The sequence below is a fragment of the Macrotis lagotis genome, chromosome X (genome assembly GCF_037893015.1).
Source record: "Macrotis lagotis isolate mMagLag1 chromosome X, bilby.v1.9.chrom.fasta, whole genome shotgun sequence".
NCBI classification, from domain to species: domain Eukaryota; kingdom Metazoa; phylum Chordata; class Mammalia; order Peramelemorphia; family Peramelidae; genus Macrotis; species Macrotis lagotis.
The window spans coordinates 81,039,089-81,045,751 of record NC_133666.1 but is presented as its reverse complement, the minus strand read 5'-3'; positions in this window follow the sequence as shown (position 1 = coordinate 81,045,751).

Here is a 6,663-nt window from a genome sequence, read left to right as displayed (position 1 = left end):
CTCAAAATGAAGAGATACAATCTTCTGAGCACATGAAATGGATGGATGGAGATGACCTGGGGAAGGCCTGACCCAACCAAAATTAACTTTCTTAGTCTTCTTGCTTAGCTGTGAGTGATGGATTTCCTCCTGATGGGGAGGCTGAGACTGAGGCTGAGAATCTTGAATATAAGGAAATTCTGACCTATAGTAGGGCTAAAGTCTTTTGAATGTCTGTGTCAGTATTTGGAGCCCTTGTGAGTGGAGGACCACCAGGCTACCTAAGGAGGGATGAACCAGGCCAGAGTGTAAATGGGAGTAAATTAAAGGTCCCATGCAGTTTAGTATTGAGATTGAGTGTGTGAGTGGTAATTGTACTTGAAGCCTGGATGAGATAGGGAGAAGAGGAGAAGAGGGGAGGGGAGCAAAGGACAAGGGAGGAAAAAGGGAAGAGCTGAGGGGAGGAGGGAAATGGAGGGGGGAAAAGCGAAACAAAAGAGGGGATAGAGAATGAGATGAAAGTAAAGGAAATTCATCCAGGATGTGACAGAGAACCTGGTGAAACTTATCAAACTCACAATGTGCCACCCATTTTTAAAAATAATATTTTATTGATTTTTTTCTAACATTTTACTTTTCATATAAAGCCCTCCTTTCATCTGTTCTAGGGAGCCAGCTCTTGTACCATAGAATACAAAAGAAAAACAAATCTAACCATCCTATCCTCCAAGTCATAGTTCTGCTCATTGCTCCACATAGAGAATTCCTTTCTTCCACAAAGAAGAGAAGGTTTCAGTTGTAAGTAAGATGGAGAGGTCCTCTGGTCCTTAAGAGACTATTGTTGCTCATACTTCACATTGGCAAAGTTGATGGTGATGTCTTTTGTTTAATGTCATTTCCACTGATAAAAACATATCAGTTCTTGATGTGGAATCACCTGAAATTGCCAAGAACTCTGATATCAAGAACTTTCTTTTATGAGTATTCAATAAATATGTCTGATGTCCTTGCAGGTTCATTTGCATGGCTGCATCTCCACAGGAATTGCTTCTTGGAATGATAGATGAAGGCACTGGCCTGGAAGCATTATCATTTCAAAGGCTCTTGAGTTTGTGGTCCTGGGCTTTTTTATCAAAGTCCCAGGGGACATAGTCAAAGTGGTGTTCTGACTTGGCTGGCACATACTGCTTCCTGTCCCTTCCTCAGGGGTTGCCATTGCTTCAACAAGGTTGACTTGCCTGTCCTGCTGGTGACAGTTGTTGGGGATAGTTGGCCTCTTTCCACAAAAGTCGCTTTCTTGGATGATGGTTATGAGGTCTAAACTGAAAAAAAAGGAATAGTGGTCTGGGATGAGGGTGGGAGGTTGGTTTTCCCAGAACTCTTTGCTCAATAGTACTACTCATAAAGAAGGTCTCCCCTTCTATAACAATGATGATGAAACACACTTCCTTCATTCTTTAATTTGTCTTTTTGAGAACCTGGAACTTCTTTAAGTCCTTTAAGTTTATTTGTGATGAGAGAATCAGCTTACACATTATTCAGCTTTTCTGGTAGCACATCAACTTGTTGGTCATTAGACAAAGATTGTCCATTAAGAAGTTCTGGCTTGCCATGGCCAAAGAATTCATCAACAAGTGATAGGCCTACTTTATTTTTGAATTTGTGTATATATATATATATATTTTTTTTTCCATTAATACTCTTTTATGTCATCTTCCATCAGCCCTGCCAATAAAAACAAAACAAAAATCCTTGCAACAAATATTTGTAGTCAAGCAAAACAAATTCCCAAATTGGTCACATTCAAATATGAATGTCTCATTCTTTATCTTGAGTCCTTCAGCTCTCTGTCAGGAAATGGTTAGTATGCTTTGCTACTGGTCCTCTCAAATCATAGTTTATCATTTTATTGATGAGTTCTTAAGTATTTAATAGTTATTTGTCTTCATGATATTAGTATAAGTGAATATAAATTATTCTCCTCATTCTATTCACTCTGCATCAGTTCATATAAATCTTCCCAGCTTTCTCTGAAATTATTTCATAATTTCTTTTTTTCGGGTTTTTTACAAGGCAATGGGATTAAGTGACTTCCCCAAGGTCACACAGAGCTAGGTAATTATTAAGTACCTGAAACTGAATTTGAACTCAGGTCCTCCTGATTCCAGGATCAGTGCTCTGTCCACTGTGCCACCTAGATGCCCCTGATTTCATAATTTCTTAAGGGACAATAACATTCCATTACTTTCATATGCCATAATTTGTTCAACTATTCCCCAATTTGTGGGCACTATATTTTCATTTCTTGGTCACTACACAAAGAGCTGCTATAAATACTTTTGTACATATGGGTCTTTTCCCTTTTTCTTTGATCTCTTTGGGTTATAGTAAGTTTATCATTAGGTCAAAGAGTATGCACAGTTTATTGACATTTTAGACATGGTTCCAAATTACTGTCCAGAATGGTTGAAGCAGCTCCCATTAATGTACCTGTTTTTCCAGAGTCCCTCTAACATTTCATTTTCCTTTTTGTTATGTTTCCCATTCTATGTATGAGATGGAAAAACAGAGTTATATCAATTTGCACTGATTTAATTAATAATGATTTGGGGAATTAATCAAAATTGTCCATTTTTTCTTTTGTAATCCTCTCTGTCCTTTGTATTTGTCATAAACTGTCACCCTTCCATAGAACTCAAAGGAATTTTTCCTTACTCTTCTAACTTCTTTGTAATTGTTTATATCCTGCAGAGACAATTTATAGATGAGGAAATCAAAGTGATCTATAGTCATATGAAAAATTGCTCTAAATCATTAATTATTAGAGAAATGCAAATTAAAGCATCTCTGAGGCACCACTCACACCCCTCGGACTGGCCAATATAACCAGAAAAGACAATGATCAATGTTGGAAGGGATGTGGGAAATCTGGGACACTAATGCATTGTTGGTGGAGTTGTGAACTCATTCAACCTTTCTGGAGAGCGATTTGGAATTATACCCAAAGGGCAATAAAAAGGTCATAACCTTTGATCCAGCAATACCCCTACTGGGTCTATACCCTGAAGAGATCATGAAAAAGGGTAAAATCATCACTTAGCAGCCCTGTTGGTGGTGGCAAAGAATTGGAAAATGAGTGAATGCCCGTCAATTGGGGAATGGTTGAACAAATAGTGGTATATGTATGTGATGGAACACTATTGTTCTATAAGAAACCAGGAGGGATGGAATTCAGAGAAGCCTGGAAGATTTGCATGAACTCATACTGAGCAAGATGAGCAGAATCAGAACATTGTACACCATAACAGCAACAAGGGGATGATGATGAAACTTAATAGACTTGCTCATTTAATCAGTGCAACAATCAAGGACAATTTTAGGGAATCTGCAATGGAGAATACCATCTGTATCCAAAGAAAGAATAGTGGAGTTTAAACAAAGACCAAAGACTATTACCTTTAATTTTTTAAAAAAGGTATCATATTATGTAATTTTGATATCTCTTATATTTTATTTTTTCCTTAAGGATATGATTTCTCTCCAAAAACATTCAATTTTGATCAATGAATTTTACAATTTTTCCCCTAAAATTACTTCCCTCCCCCCACCCCCCACAGAAGGCAATTTGCCAGTCTTTACATTGTTTCCATGGTATACATTGATCCAAACTGAATGTGATGAGAGAGAAATCATATCCTTAAGGAAGAAACAAGTAAAAGAGATAGCAAGATCAAACAATAAGATATCAGGTTTTTTTCCCCCTAAATTAAAGGTAATAGTCCTTGGTGTTTGTTCAAACTCCACAGTTCTTTTTCTGGATACAGATGTTATTCTCCATTGCAGACAGCCCCAAATTGTCCCTGATTGATGCACTGATGGATTGAGCAAGTCCATCAAGGTTTATCATCACCTCCATGTTGCTGTTAGGGTATACAGTGTTTTTCTGGTTCTGCTCATCTCACTCAGCATCAGTTCATGAAAATCCCTCCAGGCTTCCCTGAATTCCCATCCCTCCTGGTTTCTAATAGAACAATAGTGTTGCATGACATACATATACCACAGTTTGCTAAGCCATTCCCCAATTGAAGAACATTTACTTGATTTCCTGTTCTTTGCCACCACAAACAGAACTGCCATGACTATTTTTGTACAAGTAATGTTTTTACCATTTTTCATCAGGGTATAGGACCAGTAGTGGTATTGCTGGATCAAAGGGTATGCACATTTTTGTTGCCCTTTGGGCATAGTTCCAGACTGCTCTCCAGAAAGGTTGGATGAGTTCACAGCTCCACCAACAATGTATTAGTGTCCCAGATTTCCCACAACCCTTCCAACAATGATCATTGTCTTTTCTGGTTATATTGGCCAGGCTGAGAGGTGTGAGGTAGTACCTCAGAGATGATTTAATTTGCATTTCTCTAATAAGTAATGATTTAGAGAAATTTCTCATATGACTGTGGATTGCTTTGATCTCTTCTTCTGTAAATTGCCTTTGCACATCCTTTGACCATTTGTCAATTGGAGAATGGCTTTTTTTTGATAGTTTGACTCAGTTCTCTGCATATTTTAGAAATGAGTCCTTTGTCCGAAATACTAGTTGTAAAGATTGTTTCCCAGTTTACTACATTTTTTTTCGATCTTGGCCACATTGGCTTTGTCTGTGTAAAAACTTTTTAATTTAACATAATCAAAAATCATGTACTTTGTTTTTAGTGATGTTCTCCATCTCTTCCTTAGTCATAAACTGCTTCCCTTTCCATAGATCTAACAGGTAGACTACTCCTTGATCTTCTAGTTTGTTTATGACATTGTTTTTTATGTCTAAATCCTGTATCCATTTGGATCTTATCTTGGTAGAGGGTGTGAGGTGTTGGTCTTATCTAAGTTTCTTCCATACTACCTTCCAATTTTCCCAACAGTTTTTATCAAAAAGAGAGTTTTTATCCCAATAGCTGGATTCTTTGGGTTTATCAAAAAGCAGATTATTATAATTGTTACCTGCTATTGTACCTAGCCTATTCCACTGATTTCTTAGCCAATACAAGACAGTTTTGATGACTTATGCTTTATAATATAATTTTAGATCTGGTAGGGCTAAGCCACCTTCTTTTGCATTTTTTTCATTGAATCCCTGGAAATTCTTGATGTTTTATTTCTCCATATGAATTTACTTGCCACCTTTTCTAACTCTTTAAAGTAATTTTTTGGAATTTTGGTCGGTAGGGCACTAAACAGGTAGTTTAGTATTGGTAGAATTGTAATTTTTATTATATTAGCTGGACTTATTCATGAGCAGTTGATGTTTGTTCACTTATTTAAATCTGATTTTATTTGTGTGAGAAGTGTTTTATAATTGTTTTCAAAAAGTTTTTGAGTCTGTCTTAGCAAATAGACTCCCAGGTATTTTATATTGTGTGAGGTTACTTTGAATGGGATTTTTCTTTCTTGCTCTTCCTGCTGTATCTTGCTAGTCAAATATAGAAATGTTGAGGTTTTATGAAGGTTTATTTTATATCCTGCAACTTTGCTAAAATTGCTAATTGTTTCCAGTAGTTTTTTGGATGATTTCTTGGGATTCTCTAGGTAGACCATCATGTCATCTGCAAAGAGTGAGACTTTTGTCTCTTCCTTCCCAATTCTAATTCCTTCAATTTCTTTTTCTTCTCTAATTGCTGAAGCTAACATTTCTAATATGATATTGAATAGAAGTGCCAATAGTGGGCATCGTTGTTTCACCCCTTGTTGTCTCTCCCCATTGAATATATCCTGTGTTGATGGTTTCAGATAGATACTGTGTATTATTGTAAGGAATAGTCCATTCATTCCTAACTACACTCTCTAGTGGCACCTTAAGTTTTGCAAAGCACTTGACAAAGATGATCTTATTTGACCGTTACAACAACCTACTTGGGTTACCTCCATTTTCCAGATGAGAATACTGAGGATTAGAGAGTAAAACTGACTTGCTCTTGGTGTTGTAAATAGCAAGACTAAGATCCTGAGTGTCAGTCCAGGTCTCCCTGATGCCAGTAGAGCACAGTTTCCACTTGACCAGGCTGCCTCTAGAGAAACTTTAAAGTCCTGAATAGGAAACTGAAAGATCTGGGGGGCACTTGTAGTACTTGCATCTTTTCCTGTAGTTGAAGATAATAGCTTTAGAAGAGAAAGTTTTTGGACCATGGCTTAAGATATGAGAAAAACAGGTTCTTGGAAAGAGCCTGGCAAGTTACATTTCATGAGGACTAAATGGAACATGTTTGGCGGGAGGCTTACTGACCTCATTAGGAGAGCCTGAGACTGAAATTTGAGGAGCAAGAAGGCAGATGCCCAGATAGGACTGGAAAATCAAATGTTAGGGAGACCTAGAAAAAAGTAACATGGTGGAGAAGATGCCAAGTAATGCTGAGGAGGAAATAACATGCTAGTTCTACAGTAGTACACAGAGTCTGGGCAACAGACACAAATAGATCTTAGTATTTTGAACAGGAAGATCTTTAATTTCATAGGTATCAATGAGAGGGGAGTCTAATCAGGGACTAGAAAGGTAGTCCCTACTAAACAAATAATTCTGATGGAAATGCAGGAAAAGAAGAACTGGGTGCCTAGAAACGACACACAAGAGTGGGAATCCATATGGGAGGGGGAACAAATGGAGAAAATGGATTGTGCTTTATGAATGTAGAT